Source organism: Ischnura elegans, chromosome 1 (genome assembly GCF_921293095.1).
Source record: "Ischnura elegans chromosome 1, ioIscEleg1.1, whole genome shotgun sequence".
Taxonomy (NCBI): Eukaryota; Metazoa; Arthropoda; class Insecta; order Odonata; family Coenagrionidae; genus Ischnura; species Ischnura elegans.
The window spans coordinates 131,002,887-131,026,394 of NC_060246.1; the positions used below are offsets into that span (position 1 = coordinate 131,002,887).

Genomic DNA, 23,508 nt, shown 5'->3' on the forward strand with positions numbered 1-23,508 from the left:
TTTTTAGTGTTTTCACCCTAGTGAACCTTAATGGATATCAACTATGATAGCGGGTCATTGGGCCGAGTTGTTAATAAGTAGTAATGTTAGTAATTTCTGGGAAAGGGGGGCGGGGAAAAAGGCTATCCAATTTGAATTTCGCGCTCTAGCATAGCCGAAGTTATTTTTTTGGCCGCTGCAAAAACAGGATGGCGCTACTGTATGCGGCCAAAACTTGCTACGTCATTTTTAACATGTAGATACACATCTTTCTAGAGTATATAATCTTTGCTCCTTCCTAAACCTTCGTCCTCCAGTCTACGTATCTCGGGCAACTGGGAAACGGAGCATAAGGAAATAGCACAGTGAGCAGCATGCATTTTCTGCTGAATTGGTGTATTGCAGAACACTTTGGTATATTTTGCATGCCAATCATTGCCGTCAAGCTTCTGGGATACAGCGACGCGTTACTTATGTTTTTTGGTACCTATCTTGTTTGAAGTATGTCTTGGTTCACGAATGAAATAAAACATATTCAGTGAAATGTAAAAAATAATGCTTCCAAATACTATCGCCTCTAAGGCGTTTATCGTTGTACTACTGTTGCATAAAATATCACGCGATCATACCGAGTATATTAGGTTAACGTCCTTACCTAATATTACCTGATTTCCCCATGAATTTCGGATCACTTTGCCTCTTTTGTAAAGCCGTATAAATGCGTGGTAAGAGGCAACAGAATGGATAATTCTCTACATGTAATATTCGCGCCTCTTCCTTTAGAATTTGCCGTAGACTTCGCGTTCAAAATAAATGGGTCGAGATCCTTCCAACGTATAGTTCATAGTCCCCTCGGTACGTATCATGGGCGACTATGCTTCAGCTGATATAGCGATCGTCATTCTATTGTATGGTTTCATGAGTCCTCGTCTCACCTAATACTTTTAATTTTGAGTCAACTCCACCGTATGCCACGGTGAGGGCTGGTCTTTTATCTTTAATTTAATACTTGAAAATGCTCTCGAAGGGAAGAATTACTCAGAATTCCGTGAGTTATCGCTAGAATTTTTCACGTGCAGTTAATACGACGCATCACTCCTGCTCAACTGTTTGTATTTACTTCATTTCTTTCGGACTAAAAACCTTCGAACAGTGGTCATGTAGTGGCAGTGGGAAGAGGTCGTGTCTTCAGGCCTTCGGCATGACGCATTTCAGAGTTGTGGAATGAGAAAATTTCGGATCGGTGCGAAGCCACTCGGAATACAGCTCAGTTGCTGGTTAGCCATGAGATGAGAGTGTTGAAGTTTATTTCTTGTGTTAGTGGCGTGCCTCTTCCGTCTTGTGATATGTAATTATTCGTATTTTCTGATAACATGAAGGAGATGATTTATGTATTCCAAAACACGTAAATTGTTCGTTGCGCATTGTGAAGAAGTGCATTGTTGAATGTGGAGTGATAAAAAATCGGAATTGGGAAACACCTGGGTCAGCGCAATGCATAGTGTAAAGTGCGTTCGATGGTATATGTGAGGAAGCATCTTGTGGCGATTACATGGTGAAGTTTGTTGTTTGTGTTGGGCAGAAGAGGAATACCATTACCAACGATACTGGGATCTTAGTATTTGGTTTCATTCTCGTGGAAAGAGGTAATTGGCTCCGAATCCAAGGAAACAACCTAGTATGTAATGATAATTATACCTTTTAAAACTTATTTTATCTATACAACTCATTTTGAGAAAACAGTTATGTTGGCTTCATTAATGACGCCAAGTGTATTTAGAATTCTTTACCATCACGGTATAACACAAGAACCTACAAGCGAATGAATCCGAAAATAACGTATTTCTCTGAGTGATAGAGCTGTACATTTTATTTCCCACCTATCATTGCTGTTGGCGCTGGAGACGATCTCTATTTCTTATTTTATTTTCATCGTTTTGTTATTGGTGGAAAGCAGATTCCCTTCTTTAAGTAAAAGGATTAGCAGACTCTTCAAACAAATACGTATGCCCGTCGTATGTATCACGTGACGAGAGAAATTTAAACATCTATGACGTCGGGAGGAAAAATTAAGCACGCATCAAAATGAAATACAATATATATTAAAATATTTTTAACCTGACTCACCAATGAAAGGCCGTTGAGGTTCCCTTGAATGATTTTTCTCAGTACCAAAATACACTGCAATTATCCGCCATTGCTCATTAGACGCCCACAAAATAAAAGAGACTTTTCTTATAAAAATTATTAGAAAAGGTTTTCTTGAACGGCTAAAATAGGATCGCATGGTTTATTTTGCTTGTAATTCCGGAGTAGTCTTCTTTCTAAATTGATCTAGTTCGGGAATGAAATTCTTAAAGAGGGTATTTTGGTACACATCGAATTCTGTTACTCTACTCTGGATACTCATTACTTGGTTTAGGGTAATTTTTTTCTTGAATATTGCAATGGTAAAAAGTCAGATAGTTGTGTATATCTAGTGCACAAATCTCTATAATGTTATGTACTCTAAAATCTAATTAGGACTGATAATCAGTTTTTTCTGTGATTGAAAGATTAAGTCATTGGTGGTTCTGATCCATAATTAGACTAGTGATTCATTTTTTTGCGAACAAAGCATTAGCATTGCAGTTCAGTAGAGCGTCATCAATACGAACGTCGTAAATCCGGATTCACATTAGGCGAAAAACAAGCTGACGTGAATATAATTAACATACATAATGCATTCGGTGATGTCTGAATCATAAACTACATGATGAATTCGTATTAATGTTTGTATTTTGATTCCTATTAGTTGCTTGTATTACAGGCACTCCTTGTAAGGCTCAGCTAAAAACATCCAAATAAGGGTCTTCAGTGTTTATTTCTATCCCTAACAGTAACATATTGTTCATGTAACAACCTTGAAAGTCTGAAATACATAAATCGACCTTTCCCACTTCATAATTAAGTATATATACTATAGTTTGATTACAATTTAGGGAATAATTGTGGGATATGAATTACAGTGGATCATTATGAAGCCGGTTGTCAAAACACAGGACATATGGCGGAACATTAGGTAGAGAGACTATTGAGTACATAAGTAGAAATATAGGTATATTTCATTGAAATACTGCGTTACACATTCACTTGAATTTGTTTTATTAGCTTGCTGTTATTATATAAAGACAGAATCATAGTGAATTCCAATTTCCCATAATTTATTTAAATGATTAAGGCGTCAAACGCCCTCTTTTGGTTATGTTCGAATATACACACTTTTTGAGAATGTGGACTTTGTCTCACGGCTATTCGGATTAGCTACGCTCTACTGTACTTAGAACATACTTGATCATCTGGGAAAAACGAGGGCTGATTGGGGATTTTTACTTGGAGATAAGGTCATTCATTCAAGGATGAGGTTTTCGTCAGTTGAGTTAGGTGCGAGGGAGGAGTTTGGAGGTGGGGGCTCAAACAGTTCCCCAAAAATGCGCTGAAAACTGAATGTCGCGGTCGGAAGAAAATCGGTCCGATAGTCGCTTGTTATTTCCACGGATTGCACTGGCGGAAGACATACTCCGAAGTATAGATAAATTTACTTTCAGTGTTTTTCTTGCATTATACATAAGAACCGCCTAATTACCTGAAGCCAGCATTGAAACCCCAGCCTCAGTATTAACATGGGAAATGGTGAAAGTTATCCAGGAAAAATATTCGCAAGTAGAATTTATTTAACCCTTTCTAACCCTTTCTTCTAAGAGAAGATTCTCATAAGAGATAAGTTTCAAGAATTCTCATTTTGAAAACTTGAAAATCACGCACTCAATCATGATTATCGCGGCAGCTACATACTTCGTTATTACAATTTACGCCACAAAATAATGCGTAGTTAATTATGCGTATAAATAAATATAAATATATTATATAAATAAAACATTTCCGCTATATATCGCCGAACACAGTGAATTATGTTATTGGAAGTACTTATATACACCTGATAATCATTATATGAATCCTATGGTTTGAATAACTGTTATGGTTATCTACGTCATTTCTTGATAATATACTGATAAGATAATATAATAAACAAATCACACCAGAAAATGACAATGGCTGACCACATTTTTCTCTATGTTAATTAAATCTAGCTGAGAATCAGGAAGGTAACCTGATAAAATGAATTACTACAGAACTTAAAAAAATAATGGCGATAACGCATCCAATGCCACCCGATGAGCTCGTGGGATATTAATTCATGTGTGCCAGTTGAAGTGCGCGACTGAAAATTTGTATTGGGGCATAAAAGTGTAATTGATTGGGTTTACGAAAATATAATCAATGCCATCGCTCACTCAATTCGAAGGTATTTATAGAGGTAAATATGGGAAGGTTAGCTGATAGGAGAGAGGAGTATAAAGCTGCGTAAAAGCAATCTATGATGATGGCACTTAATAGATAAACTTGCACTTCAACACTCAAGTAATCACGACCACTCCCTTGAATTTCTGCTCCGCAAGCACGTTCGTACCAAATCTTACCCTCTCTCCGTACTCAAGATCTATTTGAGCAGTAAAGCAGATCCAATCTTAGGGTCGCTGCCCAGAAAAACGGTAATGAAGAAGTTTTCTGATAAAATTGCATAAGGGACGGAAACTAAGGAGTTTTTAGTATTCTTGAGAATCCATCGGAAAACCCCTAAGTTTGAAGGAATATCGATTCTGACCCCTTTAGGAGCTACAGAGAGGATTGATAACCTTTGAAATTGCATCATAAAATGCCAAAAATCTCCCAATTTGTCGTATTTTGATGGAAATTATCCGACAACCGGTGTAGTAAGCAATGGAATAAAAATTATGATGGCAATAAAAATAACATTTAAATAATAATTTACTCACTCACTTAATCACTTCATTTTCGTCCCAGCAAGCCACTGTTTGCGCCAAGTTGCCCTCTAACTGTAACCTCGCGTTCACACATTGTTTCGCTCCTTTTTTAATTTCTCCAGCGTGCACTAACCTTTCGCATCGAAGAACCTGTACGTCGGTAGAACGTAGGTTTCCGCGGCGATGGTTTGATCTCTGCATGTCCGTTGTCCGTCCGGTATGTTCATCGATGTTGATGAAGTAAAAGACGGTGGTCCGTTGGAATAGACACTTACGTTAAGAGGTTGCAAGTAGTTTGAATTGAAGAGAACAAATGAATGAGTCATAATCTGATGACAGTTAACAAGGCCGTTCTGGTGGGGTGGGGGTGGAATATCGACCTGTGCCGTGAAAGTTAGGAGGAGGGGAGGGTTAACAATGGAATCCAGTGGCTCGTGGTTCAATGGAGCTCTAAAACTGTCCCTAAGTCAAAAGCGTCCTGGCACCGAAGCTCACGAACTTATTTCGTGAGACGAGGACAGTAAACAAAAGCCAATCAAAGACAAGAAAACAAAAGCCAATAAAATTTCGCGAAAGAAGATCAACAGGTGACGTAGTAATTTTTCCCCTTCAGTAAAAACAATTTTTCGGAAAACTAAATTATTTTACACGAATAGATATAAATTATTACTTTTTAAAATTAATTTCATATAAATCCTATTAATTTACTCCACACTAAAACACCATTTTTATAGTTTTTAAGAAAATATTTCGGACGTTTTTTCGTGACGTCAGAGGCGACCTTCACTCACGATTGGCTATTCGTTCCCTCGGAACTGCGATCCTCATCAGTCTGATGATAGCCGACGTGGAGTTAAGAGGTAAGTGAGCAAGCCATGTTTAAGTAATCGTTTACACGTTTCATATATATTTCATTGCTGTTTCTTTTTATAGTTTAAGATATTATTAGCTGTGATGTGATTATTGCCGATTATTAATCGTGAGTTAACTGCTTTATTCCGCCTAAGATCTTGTTTTATCGTTTGCAAATAATCTCAACGCTTGAAGGAAGTATTTTTGTAATATCTTTGTAAGTGATTTTTATGATTTCATTATTCCTATCAATACGAGAATAGTTGGAATATTTTTCCAATCCGTCCATTATAGCTATAGTTTATTCACTTTCACGGATTCAATTGCTAACGTGATACGATATACGTCTCGATTGTTCATAAGTGAGTGCGATGCCTCGTAATCTATGTTCGGTAATATTACCTGAATGATAAATTACCTTAGGGGTGCCGACTTACAAAAAATATTGGGGGGGCCCAAACCGGGGGCCTTGCCACGGTAAATTTTATAAGTAGTGAATTTTAAGTTTTTTAAGCATTTTAGAAGAGTCATTGGTCAACATTAGAACCCTGATCATTCGAATCTCGATATCTGGACACTCCGGTGAAAATCGACAAGCCTGTCACATTTTTGCCTCACATCTGTAACGAATTTTTGGGGGGGCTCGGGCCCCCTCAGGCCCCATGGAATCGGCGCCACTGCCTGAATGTCTCACGTATCGGATGGTGTTGGATTGCCCCTTGCAGCGATCCATTGGTAATATTATGATCACTTTGTCACTAAAGTGGATTCTCATTATTTGAGCATAATTTGAGTGATTGTGAATCGTTGACGAAGTGCTTTTCCCTAGTTCATCCGTACGTGCTACTCGGTTCATTGGTTAAGGATTTTGAACACAGCGATACAACATAATGATTTTTTATCCTATATTTGACCGAAAATGATTGTAATCGAGTACTCACGTATTCGAGGTCTTTTGGCCTAAGATAATTCTCAGAGAGTTTTCGGGAGCTTTTGTAAGACTGTCCCATTTGACTGCAGACTGCCGTACCGTGATGTTATCGGTCACATGGTGTTATGCGGGGGACTCAGTTCTTGATATTTCGTTTCGAATGTTGAAAATAGACGCCTCTACTTTGTGTACGGGAGTTTCCTCCGAATTCAACCAGCTGAGACCTTTCAGTTTTCGTATTTAATTTTCTATTCTTGGCCGTTGACTTACGTGGCCCAAAGCCAATCAATTAGCAAAGACGACTGAATCTGTAAGTGGATTAACTATCATTTCTCGCTAATTTCATTTCCTGTCTAAATTTATTCGTCGTCGTATAGTAGCCGGATGTAATAATTCAGCTAATATGCATTTTGCACTCCTGGTTCCTGAATGACGACGGCATTATATTAAGGTATGTGTTTTTCTTATTATTTCCAGCGAATCGAGTGTTTGTGAAAGTAGTGGTGTGTCAGCTATGCGAGTGATATTTCTTTGAAGTCTTCTACATTGGAAAGAGGCCGTGCGGAATGAATGGTAAGTAGATTTCTTCTTTCAATATTTCACTATGTTGTATGCCAAAAAGTTGCCATTGGTATGCTAGCCTTTCATCATTACTGGAAATAGAAGGAATTTTTTCCATGTAGGGGGTTGTGTGATTTAGCGTACGAAAACAGTTTTATTTTTGTTTGCCTTGTTTCTCCGTGAATTAAAAAAATCAAATACCGGATTAAAATAATAATACCTAAAATACTAATACCTTATTAAGAACAAAAATAATACCAGATAAGATTAATGGAACTTTTTGGTTTCAGGCTCTCTTGATCCGATTCAGATCTCTAAATGGAGGTTAAGGAATTTTGTACATATTTTCCCTCGAATAGTTTACTTGTTTCAAAATGTAGCATTAGACCTCTTAGTGGCATCCGAAATCTCACCAACACATCAGTATTCATTATGAATATGTATGCGTCCTCTGAATACCTTGTCGAGTGATCTTCTCGGTATCTTGGCACTTGGCCAATGATTTACCGTACTCATTACGCTACTATTTTTTTGGGGGGGGGGGGCAATATATGGGTTCCTTTGTAACATTGACACGTTTAAGTCTCAATGTTATTAATTCTCATGCTGCTATTCGATAGTATCTTAACCTGTTAAAGTAATCTTATTGTCTCGTTTCGTAAAAATTTACCGAAAAGCTATTAACCTTGAATGTGCTGCCTTTTTTGCAACGCCAACAGCTTTTGATATGTTCTTGCGGTGATATCTTAAGGATGAAGTAAAATTTGAGGCGAAGGCTGCTGACTTATCGCTCACTTCTTCCGAATGCATTTAGTTGTAACATCAGTTAAGGATTCTGTGCAATTAGGAGTTCCTTGAAATATATCCACATAATACTCTGCGAGTCGAGCGGAGGGTGTTTGGCAGGGGGTGTTTTATTTGCATGCATCATGCAAGACGATTCTCATAAGCACACTTGTGTTCAACACTTGTGTACTCGCTATACTCTCATAGATAGTGTAACGCCTAAATAATCTACTCGGCTGTTCTTAAGAATATCTATCACCTCCGTAATTGCCTGCGTAACAGGAAAACATAATATTGTGAAACATATAGTTGAAAGAAAGATCAAATAACTGTAGCACGGTTGCTTACTCCTGAACTCGGCTTCCTGATTTTTTTCGGAAGAAGTCGTCTATTCTTTCTTTTGCTAACAATATTTCCTTCTTCAAGATTCTGAATGAAGTTGTGCTGCTTTAGTAATTTTCCTATGGCCATAAGTTTTTATTTTATTTTTTTCCAATACCTACTTTATTCCGAGTGGACTTCAATAGTACGTGCTCAATTAGAATTGTGTGTGTCCACCTATAATAGTCCCTCTACCCTCCAAACCTTAAGTCTGCTTTTAGTTTGATCACCCTTCCTTGGTGCCAATGTCTTACATCCATGTGTCAATACACTCCATTCAAAATGTTTCAGCGATTTCTTCCTAGTCTCAACAATAGCGCTGGTATTTGCTAGAAGACTTATTGAATTGAATTGAGGGGTTTTCTTGGCTAACGCAATGATTTTTTTTTTTACTTCAGAGGATCATTTGTTGTTATTCTCCAGTACATTACCTGAGTAGCAGAACTCCTTAACTTCTTCCTGAATCATTCCGCCCACACATGTGTTTTTTATCTTTCTTTCTACCTCTATGGTTTTTGTTTTCTTGGATTTCATTTTAGGTTTTGGTCTCAACAATATATGATATAGAATTTTAAGGATCTTAGCTCCTTCTCTGACACTATTTTACTTGAGGCACGACCTCTGAAAATCGGATGTATGAATGATCTTTTATATTTTCTAAGGTCACGAAGGAATATTTTCAAAGTTTATTTCAACAGGTCTTTAAAGAACGGAGGGAAATTATTCACTGACGGTTTTAAAATGTCCTCTCTTCCAATATTCGAATAGTCTTATTCGTTCGCTACTTCACGCCTTCGCACAACCGATGGTTCGATTATTATGAAGGGTCTCAGAGAATAAGTGCTAACGAGGCTGGCCCTGAATTTATATTTTATTTCTCAAACCAAAATTGACTTATCCCATTTAATTACATCTTTATTGTGTAGGGAAAGGGTTGTTATCAACAGGAAACATGAGTGGTAAATTCCGTGTGGAGTGAGTGAACAATTAATTCATTATATGAAACAATATTTGCTTGAGGACAAAGGAGTTAGTGGCCCTCTCATTATGATAACAGTAAATAATTCCATTTGCGTGCCTGTTACCATTAGTGCAATGCATGATACAACGTGCAATTGAAATCAATATGGTGAGATGCACACCGCTCAATGAGGAAATAGGCTTTCATTGGAGGATCTTATGATTAAATGAAACTTCGAAAGACTTGATCTGTTGCACAAAATATTAAACTCGTTGCTTTTATTTTTCAACATTACAAAGATTTATATCCTATTTCTTCACATTTGAATGTTCACAACGTACTCAATCTTACCCAACACATTGAAGGTTCATTCGTTGAGGAATGGCTGAAAATTGTCTTTCGTTAAGTGACTTTGAAGAATGCTAAAACGCTATTTTGCCTTTTTATTAAGTGCAATAATCGCTTGAATTATCTTGGAAAGTAAAATAATTGAGGTAATAACAGTGGAGCACTAGTTTAACTATTAAATTATTTGTCTAACTTTCTGCAATTAGGTTTCTCGGCAACTCTGTGCTTGTCATTGAACTTGCCGCATAACCGTCTTCCTTCATTCAGCAGTCTTCTTAATGTCGACTAGTTCATCCTCTAGTGGAAGATATAAATGATCTCTTTTCGAATATCGTATCCTTAGTCGACCACTATATGTACTTCGATTCCAGAGGTGGCTTTATATGCTGTAACTCCTTGTACTGCTAGGGATCTCTCATAGCAATGGGCCGCGCCAACTAAACGAACAATGGAAGGTCTGAGTGCAAGAAGCAGATGGCGAACATTTTTTCGCAAAAATAAATCTGCACTAACATATAAATTTCTTTCTTCTTTCTTTCTCTTTTTCCTCCTGCTCTTGTGTTTGTGTTCGTTGAAGCCAAAATAAGTGCAAGCACATTTTTGAGGAAAGGATTGTCAGTAAATAATCATGAGCGATGATTCCATTAATGGTTTGACCCACTCCGCTTTCCCGTCTGATGACCTCTCCTTCATATTTACGCATTTATTCTCTCCTACACTCTTAATCGCTTGTTTATTCGAAGCCTTCCTTTGCCTTTCTTCCCATATCCACTTGTCCATCGAATATTGTCCTCATCAGGCCATCATATTCTGTGCCATTGCTCCGTCTTCTTATGGTTTTTGAAAGACTTCTCTTTGCTTCCGCTCTTCTTACCACTTCCTCAAATCCTTACGTGAGCGTACCATTTTATTTTTATCAGTCTTCGTCAGCACCTCTTAACGAAAACTTTTACTCTTCATTTTTTTGCCTCTTTCGTCCTCCATGCGTAGCGTAAAATGCCTCCTTTCCTTGAGTTATTGCACTGGCTTTCCCTTTCTTGCTTCATCCAACGCTGGTTACTCTGCCTCCTAGGAACTTTCACTTCTTTATGCTTTCGTATTACTGGTTGAATATTTTTCCTAGTCTCCTCTCTTTTAATGCTTATCTTGGATTTCTTTTTTTCGATTTCCGGTTGTGCATTCTCTCTTAATTTTTATCAGCGCCTTTTTAAAAGCTTTTTCCTCAGTCATTACTGCTTTTTCGTCAAAACATTTCAACATGCTATTTCCTTCGCCATGGATATATTTTCCCGAAGCCTTCTCTTCCATTTCTTAGGTGGTTTTCTCGATTTCACATAAAATGTTTTTCGGAAAAAGTGCACAAATTGTCTCGTTCCTTTCACCATTTGTATTTCTTCATATTTACGTTCAAAGTCAATCACGGCTACTTGGAATTTGAATAGATTGTGGAAAATCCTTCGGTAGCTGTAAGAAATAAACATTTCTTTGAGAATGCTGATTATGAAATTCAAATTCACGCTGTCAAAAGCCCTTTCCAAGTCGATAAATGCTATGATCGTTGGATTTTTCTGTTCCATTCTCTTTTTCATGATCAGTCTCGTAACCAATACTTCATGTGCCTATATCGTTTCTGAATCGGAATTTATCCTCTTAGAGGAATTATTCTGCCCCTCGTTCTATTCACACGTGAAGGATTCTTTTCGCTATCTTTCACATATGTTACATTCGCGTCATTCTTATGGGCTTAACACTGCTCTGCTCTGTTCTTTTTTGCAAATAGGAATGATGATGTTCTTCTCGATGTCACTTGGTGTATCTCCTCTTGTGTACTTTTCGAAGATATTTTTTAGAGTAGTTTTTAAGTCTAATCTTTTGCGGTTTTAATTAGCTCTGCTGGCACATCGTTCGTTTCTGAAGTGTTATTCTTCCTCAGGTCTTACATTGCTGAATCAAATTCCGATCATAGGATGTTGGCTCTCATTTCATTCTGCTCTACTTTTCTTTCCTCATCGATCACTTTTGCTTCCATTGTGTTACTCTTCCAGGAATTCTTCCCACCTCTTAGATTTCCCTTCGTTCACAATCAAAATATAATGCATTCGTGCCACTTACATACTTGCATTTTGCCTTGAAATGGTTCCTCACAAATATATAGTTAGCTTCCACTTTTCCACAGGAGATGTTATTTTGTATAACATCGCATAAGTTCGCATCGTTTAGCACTTGTCTTTTCGTTTCCTCTCTCTTCAATTTTATTTCTGTCTCCCATGAGGTCTTATATTACATCTGATATCCACGGCTTCCTCTGGACTATTTTTCTTCTCCTCATAACTTCAATTTTCGTTTTCCGGTGTTCCACTTTCAGAACTATTATCAAATAAGATGCATTTTCATTCTCATGTTATTATGATCACTGCCGAATTTTGCGCTAGGGTAGATTTCGCATACCTCCGTCCAATCTTAAACCTCTGCTTCGCTGAAATGTACGATACACGAAATTATGCTTGTTAATTTAATCTTGTTTAAGAATTTTCTACGCATATACATGCTTCACGTGCCATTCTTAAACAGTGCGTTGACATTCACATACTTGTGTTCTGTACAGAATTTCTAGGAGCATTTCTCCTCTTTCATTACGTTTTATTGATCCGTATTTTCCGTAACTCTTCCCTTTTAGCCATTTCTCCCATCTCCAATCTCATAAAAAATAGGATTAAAATGTAAAAATAATAAGCATGTAAACATGTGTCTACCGCTGTGTGTATCTACCGTTTTAGTCTCTTTTGTTACCATTATTAGCCTTTTTTAGGTGTGCGGGAAGCTTTTATCATGCATTCCAGACATTCCGGTCGCTGCGTAGCACAGTGGGCGGAAATCGGAAAAAGCCGGACAAAATTACAAAATGGCTTTTTTTGAGTTATAAACTTGAAACTTCGCAGGTATACTCAAAAATGATTGACATTTATTGATATGTACTTCATTTGACATAGATCCTACCCGTTACTGAGATACAGAGGCTCAAACGTGAGCAAATTTCCATAAAAACGCCCGTCTTCAATTTTCTCTGAAAATCTTCCAAAGTAAGTGAATGGTGAAGTTATGGGTGGATTCTTGCCGAATAAAAACCCGCATAATCTGTTAGCATGGTGTTTTTTCTTTAATTTTCCGTAATCTTAATGAATACAATCCATAAATTCTTACCGTGCAGTAACAAAATGGAGGATACTGTTTTTCGACGAAGTTTTACATTTAGGTAGAGTTTCAAATAGGTTTTCGGCAAGGTCGCGCAGAGTAACTTATATGAGAGCATTGTTTGAAGATTTCTTGAGGTCTTTGTGCAGTTTTCTTTGAAATAAGTTTGCGTCGCCGGAAATTACATTGATTTTTCGATCGCGCGGCAGGGTTCTTCTCCGCGCGTCGGGAGTTGGATTAGCCGCGCCGCGGTAAGGTTATTGAAGCTGTATGGGTTTTAACGCTCAACATTCGCCGTTTTTATGTTTTGCTTCAAGACACCGATTCTCAAATGGTCTATGGTGAAGACAGTGGAGGTTTTTCATGCGATGTACTTGCACGTTTCATCGAAGTTCATTTCGTTATCTTTGGATACGATCGAAGACCATGCTTCTATTAAAAGCGTTCAAACCTCGACAAAGTGAGTTGTTTTCCTGGGACTCATACAAAAAGACCTACCAGAAAGATACCAGCTGAGACCCTTGTACCTTCTTCAATCACCGATTTTTTGTAGGTCATATACGTTTGAAGATCTTTCTTTTAAATTTTTTGAAAACATTTTGAATAAATTAAATCAAATCCTCGTTGGTGTTGTCGCAATTTCCCTTGAAAAAATATGAGCGTCCCCCGATAAATCCAATGCCATTTTGAGCATATAACCTCACACTTTATGCAAAGATAACAAAGGAAATATTTTTGTGATACATTACTATACTTAATGCAAAAATTTAAACGATAATCGTCTGGAAATACCTATGCGTTGACGTAATTAAATTTAATGATAAAATTTAAGAATATTAATTTGTCCATCACAAATCTTCAATGCGAAGATTGTTTGGACGCAGCTCTCAAATCCACTCTTCTGTCAGTTAATATCTTCCTAATTGCGTAATTATTCTGAATTTAATCCGTAATGAACTGATGTGATCAACTCATTCTCGGCGTGCAATTTCTCGCTCATTGTCAGTCTCTGTCATTCTCCTGTAGCACCACATTTCGAATGATTCCACTACGGACTTCTCCGCTGCTTTCAACGTCCAGACCTTCTTTCCATAGAGAAACATGGTCTATATGTAGCAACTGATCTATAGTTACCTTACTTCTGTGCTTGTATTTTAGGCTGCCGGTTCATCCGTCTTTACGTAGAATGCATGATTCACCTGTGCTATTCCGCTATTTCTTTCTTGCTTCATTCATCGCTGATAACTCGGCATCGTAACACAGTTATTAATTCTTTCTCGTTAAATATTGACTCAAAGAGCCTTCTCTATAATTTTTTTGATGGCCTTCTCGATGTAAACACCATTTTGAGGACTAAAAATGAGCCCTTTATGTCAATTGTAAATTATTTAAAAAAGTGAAAGTGCAAACCTCTTTACCAATTAGGTGCTATCCCCATTCAAATTAAAAAGTTGCCTATAAAACTAATTCATAATAATATCCAAATTGCGTTCCAACCGAGAAACGTGTTTAAAACTTCGATTGATTATGGATTATTCTGGATTACCGTAACCAAAAAATCCTCTTTCTTTTTTGTATAAATTTACGATAATCCCGTAGAATTTCATAATTTACTCTCACATCGCCCCATATGACCTCCCTCAAGTTATGATTTAACTGCAACTAAGTGTGTCTGTTGTGCAGAAGAGGTGCATCTTCGAAGCACATACTTATTTTAAAGCTGCATGGAGTGCCTTATCTCAATATTTCTCTCGTGTTCTTATCCGAGTGGTATAATGCAACTGGCTTAACTATCCGAGGTCCGTAAGGTTTTTTTACCGTGTTATTGACTATGGTCGCATTCATGGATCATTCTGTGATGACATAGAACGTATTGAACATCGAATCGTTGGACCAGATGGATTCTCTCGCCCTGCTGGAATCCCGAGAGAACTTTATCCAGTTTATTCAACGGATAAGCTCTAGACCTTTCTTCGTAATTTCTTGCTGTTGTTGTTTTCTTGTATTCGACTTATCAATTGCCATGGAGCTTTGAAGAGAGTTTTGTTTTTGTTACCATTTGGAGGTATAAAACTGAAAATTGAATTGAAAAAATTGAAATGAACGACCAATATGATATTTCACTGAAAGTTTATCGATAGAGGCTCTTGCGCGTAAATTCCAGATTACAATAGATTTATATTTTAACTCGAATAATGTCTCGAGTATTTCATGCTCCCAAAACCCGCAGTGCTTCTCTCGGTTGCGTCCGAAGCGTCGTTTTCTCATTACGGAACTCTGTGAGTGCGCTCAGCTCCACCTATCGCCCAGTCCCCGCCCTCTGCGTACTCTCCCGCCTTCCCATAACATCCCCTTTCACTCTGCCACGTTCGCATATCTTTGTGCGCGCTGTCTGTGCGACCCGAAGACCGATTCGGCGACTTATATTTCCAATACTGCCTTTTCTCGCAACTTCACCGTTCTCAGGTAAATGACACACGAATATAATTGCTGTCCTTTTAACCGTACATTGCAAAAAAACGTGATTTCTCTTAAGTTCTTTCATATTTTCCCATTGAGATGTTCATATGACCATGAATTACAAGTTTTCTAGGTACTTTGCTTCCCGAGCAACGCTGATTATCAATATTTACTCGAGCGATCGCAGAATTCACTCGGACACTCAAGAGAATTACAAAATGGCATTGATGGAATTTGAGGGCGTGATATTAGGTGAAAGTTTAGAAGATAATCCGAAGGCATTTTGGTCTCACGTGAGAGAGGTTCAAATTAGTAAAGTCACAGAAAAACGGCGTAACTTGATAAAAAAATATGCTTTACCCCTTCTTCCAAAGCGTATTCACCGCTAGCCCTCCTTACTTACTTACCACTGTGGCCATTCGAAACCTAGAAGGTCTTCTGCGTCGCCAACTAATTGCTTCCACATTCTCCGGTCGCCTGCCATATCCAGCTGGGCTCCCATCTTTCTCACATCCTTCTTAACTTCATCACCCCAGCACATTCTCCGTCTTCCTACCGGTCTTTCTTCTGCCTTCGAGTTTGCCTTCCAGACCTTGTTTCAGCATTGCGTCCTCACTTCATCTGTGTAGGTTGCCCAGCCACCTTATTCTCTTGCTTTTAATTATTCCCACTCCTAATCTGGTCCTTTGTATAGGTCTCTCAACTCTTTGTTCTTCCTAATTCTCTGTCTTTCTCCTTCCTTCATTGGACCGAATATTCTTCTTAAAACTTTGTTTTCAAATGTTATGAGCTTCTTTTGTGCTACTTTTGTTCAAGCCCACATTTTAGAGCCATATAGAAATATTGGCATGACAATTATTTTATACATTCTAAGTTTTGTTTTATTTGACAAGGGTTTATTTTTAAATAGTTTTACTGAACTCCGATATGATCATTCAGCTGCTTCTAACTGGACGACTATATCCACATCTTCCTTACTGTTGTTCGTTGGTATCACTACCAAATATTTAAAATGATTAGTTTTTTAAATTTATAATTTAATACTGGCAAATAATTCTCTTTGTCCTCGTTTCTGCTAATTTTCATGTAATATGTTTTTTCCGTTCACTTTTTGTCCTACTTTGTTCGCCTCTTTCAATAGCACATTTGCTAGGTCTTTTAGGTCTTCCTTGTTTTCAGCAAATATTGCTGCGTCATCTGCAAAAGCTAGCAGATTAATCTTCTCGGTAATTTTGGCTCCACCTCACTCAGGGGTACTTATGGTTTTCTTCTAGCCCTCCTATCCTGTGCAAAACTCCAATTATTTCAATTAAAATTTCTTGTCATAGCATGGAAAGTCATCTTTATTTCATCAACCCCAGGTCCCAATCAAACTTCCGCTCAGTGATGATCTAGCAACTGAAAGAGCATCGTTTTAAAAATTAATGTTGAAATTAGCGATGGGTCGATTCCAAAATTTTATCGATTCCGATCCCGATTCCGATTCTGACATTTCGATTCCGATTCTACCGATACCGATTCCATCGATTCTGATGCCATAGGCTCCAAGAAAAATATCACTTAATTCCAGGCAGCAAGAAAACTACTTTTAAAAATATTACTCTATGAAAGAGTCAGTTGACAAAGGAATCTTTCATATCATTAATATGTAATTAAAATATAATAGCTAAATTTCAAAACAGAACATTATATATAAACTAAACGCTACAAATGAATATTACATCGGACGGACGCAGTAATAGAAAAGGCTAAAAGAGCCTTGTGGTGTGAAAACTTCCCCTACCGCGCGACTCACCTCGGCGAGAGTGGAAAGGGAAAAAGGGTATCGCTTGTTGCCTTTCACGGAAACAGTTCATTTTTCTCTCTCTTAAGCATGCTGACTTAATCTCTTCACTTTACTTCAATACCCGAGGCATATTTCTTACGCGCGGGATGGTTCCGAAAAATATCCAATCCTTAGTATTTTCACTCGAGTAATGCGCTAAATGGTCTAGTCGATCTATACATAATCCTTTTTAACATCCTCAGTTTAGTATTTTAAGTCAATGAAGACGATTATCCATGCTTTAAATGACGATTTTCAGGACTAATGTTTTAAAAAACTTGAAAAATCGGCCTCAGTTACCGAGCCTCAGAGGTCCGCGGCGTGTAGGTCAGCCTTGACGCGCGATTGAAAAATCGCTCTTATTTCCTTCGTCGCAAACTTTTTTTCAAGACTTCTACTTAGTACTCTTTAGAAATCTCTTCTTAATATTGTGGTTCAAATTTTCCGAGTTATATTTTTCGTAAACGAAAGATAATGTCTACGTAATGTCAAATTTAACGTGAAAAACGGGTCGGCCATTTTGCGTTGTAAAACCGGACAGATGAGAGCCAGAATCTTCAAAAGTCATTGAAAGTATAGGCAAAGCACCAGATCAAAGGAATATTGCGTTTTTTATTCCACAAAACTCATACCAACGCAAAACCACTGGGATAAATTCAAAGATTTTTTGAGGAAAAACGATATCTCGTGTGGCATTGAAAAATTGGTCATGTTTGGGCCTCTGTATCTCACTAAAGGTTCGCATTTATGTAAAATGGCATATAAATCAATATTTGGTAATGATTTATGAGTATTTACGCTGAGTTTCAAGTCTCTATCCCCAAAAAGGTCATTTTGGACTTTATTCCAGCTTTTTCCGATTTCGGACCAGTGTGCGCGGGGTAGAAAGACGATCGGCCGCCGCGGCTGGCGTAAAGGTATTCGGCGCCCACGTCGACAACAACAATAGTGTATTCGGCAAGCTGAAACCACTGAAACTACCAGGCCAAGGCATTAGAATGACTTACCGGCTTTAAAAACTGCATTATAACATGAGTTTCATGATAGCGCTTCCTGTCGGCAGATTGCTGGACCTACTAGCCTCGAATGCTCTGTAACCTTAACTATTCGACTCGACATCCGTAATGCTACTCGAAACGCTCGAGTCGAGTACCAACTACTCGATCGACTTGAATTTTCGAGTACTCGCACATCCCAAGAAGATATGTGTTTTGTTATTACGGTTACGTGGCGCGAAAATTCAAATGACTATTGGAAATGCGGTCGTATATTTTATTGTTTGAAGTACTGCTGGAATCGGAATCGATTTTTCGCCTTGGCAAGTACTCGTTTTCGATTCCGGTTCTTGGCCGAGAATCGAGGAATCGAAGAATCGAGGAATCGAACCGACCCATCACTAGTTGAAATGTCACTTGCGAAGCATCATATCCATCGAGATTGGAAAATAACGAAAGTTACCCCTATCTGTAAGAGTGTTGATAGAGATGATCCTAGTAACTATAGGCCTATCTCCCTCATGTATATCTCATAGAAACTATCTATGAATACTCGTAGTCGTCAGCTCAGTTATGAGGTATTTAGATAGCGAAAACTTGTCAAGTAAAACTCAGCGTGGTTTCTAAAATGTAGATCGTGCGAGACTCAGTCAAAGAAGCCCTTTTTCTAAATGACATTCTTTCTTCTGGAGAAAGGCACGTTGAAGCGGACGCGATATTTTTAGATTTCACAAACCCTTCGGTAAAGTTTCGTGTGTAAGTTATTGGGGAAAGTGGAATACATCTCGATATTGTATGTTGGTTTAAGGATTTCTTAAACAACTGCGAGCAAAGAGTAATTCCACATGACATTCGTTCAGATATGGCTTAGGTCACCTCCGGTATACCCTAAGCAGGGCTGAGGAAAATACGGACCCATGAGCATTTGAAATAAAATACACGGCTCAAAATGTATTTGAAACGCAAAATGTACAATACCTTTTCCTTGGGTATTTGAAAAAAACTACAAAATTGTATTTTTACATGCCTTTTGAAATACATAATACATTTGAATGGAAACTAAGATATATTTAAATAATATTAGCTGACTTGCCAAGTTATGGGTGGTTGCAACCATTAAGAAAACGATTCTGACGAAAATGAAGAAATCTCTGAAGTATACTGTAACAGAAGTGCTGTCAGAGTTAATTAAAAAGTATTTTTCATTTTATAATGGGAAAATACCAAAAATATGAATCTTAAATACGAAATACAAATGAAAATTTTTTTCTCTTACATATTTTAATATATGTACTTGCATTTAAAATACTGCCAATCTCTGACCCTAAGGAAGTATCATTGGTCCCTCATTATTCCGTTTGTATCAACACGGTATCACTACCGTTGCATACACACAGTGCAGTTTGATTTTTCTCGGACGATCAGGGCTTTGGAGGGATAAAAAACACCGATTCCGACAGAATTGCGCTTAAAGATGTCACATCATTCATTGCATTTCGAGTTAAATCTTTAAAAAATTTTCGATATGAATTCTTGGAAAAGGAAAGCCCATCCCAACGGAACGTATTCAATTTATGGAGGAAAGTTTGTAAATTTGGAATCGGTTTAGTTTGAGGGGTGAAGGGAGCGCTTGCTGGCCCACAGATGTGTGGAGTCCCTCCTGGAAGTGCAGTTAAGAAGGGCATCCCGAGGAAGTGCGCATGTGGGGGGACTCACTTCTGTGGCATGCGGGGGAGATGGGAGTGTGGTCGATTGTTTTCCTGTTGTGAGAACAGAAGGTCATTGGAAGGATCATTGAAAGGATGAAGACCCAAGGGAGGACTGATGGTGGCAATGACGGAGTGGTGGTCGGGACAAATGACGTGAAAAGGGCTGTAACAAGTGACCATGTGGCGGGGTGAGAATGTGCTATCTGCTACTCTGCTAGGACGACTTTCAGTTTGGCAAAAATAATCATTAGTGGGATTTTGAGAAAGCGAAATGTGACAGACAGAATTAAATATTACATAATTGAGGGACTACTTTGGGTTTGCTAAATGAAAGGGATGTACTTTGTAGACCGGAACTGTAAAAACAGAAGACCTTGATAGAGATGGGTTGCATTTAAGTATGTAGTTCAGGATCACAAAACTTTGGAAAATAAATATGCGACGTTGTGGAAATGTATTTGTCGAGAAACTAGAGAAGGGACTTGGTGGTGATGATCATAATGCTTACCAGAGAAGGGCTGTTATTGCGGAGGGTGAAATGGAAAGCATAGGGGTATCAATATTATCGCGAGACGAGTAAGTTTGTTTCAGTTGGGAAGGGGGGTTCCAATTCGGATACAGTGAAAGAAAAGGCACTAATGTGTGAAAGATATTGGTATTCGGACCTGGAAAAATAGTGGGGCTCGAATATTATGTTCTCCGTGTCGATATCTATTATGAATTGTCCAAGCAATCTAAGCCTATGGCGCCTATTCTCCGAGTCTCCAGCGATTCTCAAACTAATTCGGTTAACATCTGCGTAACGCTGTCTGTACGCTCGAAGCATATTTGACGAACCGCGCAGCCTTCCTTTGTATTTAATTCAGTTCGCGGATTAAGTCTTTCTGCACCGTATCCCATATGCTCGCTGCATATTCAAGGGGCGGTCGGATGATTGCAAAATAAAACCTTTATTTTACTTTGTAATAAGTAAACGGCAGAGAAATAAATAATGGATCCTTATATTGCGTCCATGCGTCGAATCTACGGGATGAGGCAATACTTCCTTACATTCAAATACTTTTTTTACATCTAAGCAATGGGGACTTGCCTTCCGACTGGACAATGGCAACCGTCATACCTTTTATAAAAGAGGAGTGATAAAACTAAAGTAGATAATATTAGACCACTAAGCCTAACGTCAGTGGTGTGTTAATTAATTGAAAAGGTTACTCGCTAGGTTATTTTCCGAATTCTGGGATAAAAATGGCTGACTATTCATGTCATCACTGGTCAGCAATCCTAGGATTGGTTTGGCGCAGCTCTCCACTCAGTTCTCCTATCAGCTAATCTTTTAACACCTACATGTTTATTCTCTTTCACATCTCTCTTTACTTGTTCCATACATTTTGTTCGAGGTCGTACTTTTCCGTTCTTGCCATCCACTTGTTCCTCGACGATTGTATTCATCAGGCCAGCATGTCTCAAGATATGGCCTATGAGAATTTTCCAACTTTTTTTGTAAAGTTTTCATGAGGCTCCTCTTTTCTCCAGCTCTTCTTAGAACTCCCTCATTACTAACTCGGCCGATCCATTTGATCTTCATCATTCTTCTGTAGCACCACATGTCGAAGGCCTTGCTTTCTCCGCTGTTGTCATTGTCCATGCCACACTTCCACTTAGGAAAATACTCCAAATGTAGGCTCTTATAAATTGTTTCTTTACTTCCATATCACTCACTTCATCACTCATTTCCATTCTAGAATTCCTCCTACACTCATAAATTTTTGTCGTCCATTTTTTCCCGCCTTCCACCCAGGATTGCCGCATTGCCTTCTTTTTTTCCTAAACCTTGGGGTTCCAAGGTTGAATAAATGTCGATTATAGCATGGAACTTTAATTTCAGTATTGATAGTACTTGAGGTTCTTACAGGTATACTGCAGAACCATCTTCTTCCCCACTCCAAGCCTTTTCCTTTCGTTGCCTGAGGTTCTTCACTCGCTTGTATTTCTTGATTTCCACAAGTGCTCCTCTCTTGCTCTTCCTTGAGGAATAATTTTCTTCAGCTTCTACCTCCATTCATCCCAATTCATAAGATACCCTTCACTTTCTATTCGTCTCTTTCATCTATTTGAATGTTTATTATCATTACCATGACGACTCAGCAATTCGAAGATTGGATTGACGCGGCTTTCAATTCCTCTCTGCTAATCATGAGATATCCCTTCCTACGTACTTATTCTATTACGAATTATTAAATATTACTCTTACTCTTGTTATATTACGCATTCTTAAATACTTTTCCTTTGTAACACATTTAGCACCATCCTTTGTATTTTTCTTCCCGTCCCGTCCAATTGACCATCCACAATTGCTTTTATCAGGATGTCATACTTCATGATGTGGACAATTAAGCTGTCCTGTCTTCTGAGGGTTTTAGAAGATTTATTTTTTCTCCAACTCTGACTATATTTCCTAGGTCCTTACTTAGTCACTATATCGTATATTAATGATTGTTACGTTGCACCATTTTCCGAATGCCTCCAGTCTTACTTGAAATTTCGTTAATTTTTCTTTAAATAAGGCACTACCCGCACATCGTGAAAAAAATAATCTTAGGATTCTCCGGATATCAAGTTTAAAAAAAAATCAATTTTCCAACTTTTACACTAGATAGAGTATGCTCAGGCCAGTCAGAGACCAATATTTTCGCGTAAAAATTTTAATTTCCTCAAAAACAATTCTTTAACAATAACTTACTGCGTGAGATATTCAGCACGGAGGAACAAGAAATAATGGTTGAACCTCGAATATTCCCGTTTTTGACATCCTTAATCAACTCACATTAAATTCACTTCTTATTTTTCCTCTCAGATATTTTATATGTGAAGCTATTCATTCGATTCTAGTTGAAAATTGTAAGTACGGTTTTCACGTTCTTCTCATTAACTAAATTGCAATGGAAAGATAAATAACACTTGGCATCAGGTAAATTGCTTACGTACTATCATTGTTTTACAAACCATAGAATAAATAACCTTATTTTTCCTGATTAATATGTTACATCTACAATGGCTAAACTATTGACAAAACGAAAAACTTTTGTTTTAGAGCCATGTGTCATTAATGGGTTTGAAAATTGACAAAAAAGAGCCACCTGGTGAATAATTTATGAATTGGAAAACTGAATACGTCCTAAATTTTTTATGACTTTTTCCTTAATATAAAACGTTACAGAATTTTTGATTGAAGAATTGATTTCTTTTAAATAAAATTCCGAGAATAGGCACATATTATAATAAAAAATTATATGGCAGTTACTAGCATGAAATGGCAATAATAATTTGGCATATAACTTGAATTTTGTGCTTTGCTACAATTATATTCGAATTTTTTAAATAAATAAAAAAAATTAAAAGTGTAATATTAATTATTTTTTTATTATCCAGGGTGAACTACGAGATCAGTTAATCAGGAGTAAGAAGATTGTGCTGTTATATGAATCTTAAGGAATACTGGCAAAATGATGGAGATACAAGATGTATCTAAGACTAAGGAAAGCGTGTTCATGCAGATGGATCTCTAATTACATTGGGGTTTGCAGTGATGTGCAGGACGCTGCACATCGCTGAGGGATTTTTTTTATCATTTACTTCTTTAATTTCTGAAATGTCGTGAATGTC

General features: G+C 37.7%; 1 long non-coding RNA gene across 1 annotated transcript; it reads left to right on the forward strand.

Annotated features, from left to right (window-relative positions):
• Nucleotides 1-1,234: 1,234 nt before the first annotated feature.
• LOC124153555 lies at nucleotides 1,235-23,363 on the forward strand. Its single transcript, XR_006863692.1, has 3 exons — nucleotides 1,235-1,625; nucleotides 7,105-7,200; nucleotides 23,275-23,363. It is a non-coding gene; the product is annotated as an uncharacterized LOC124153555 (long non-coding RNA).
• The last annotated feature ends 145 nt before the right edge of the window (nucleotides 23,364-23,508 follow it).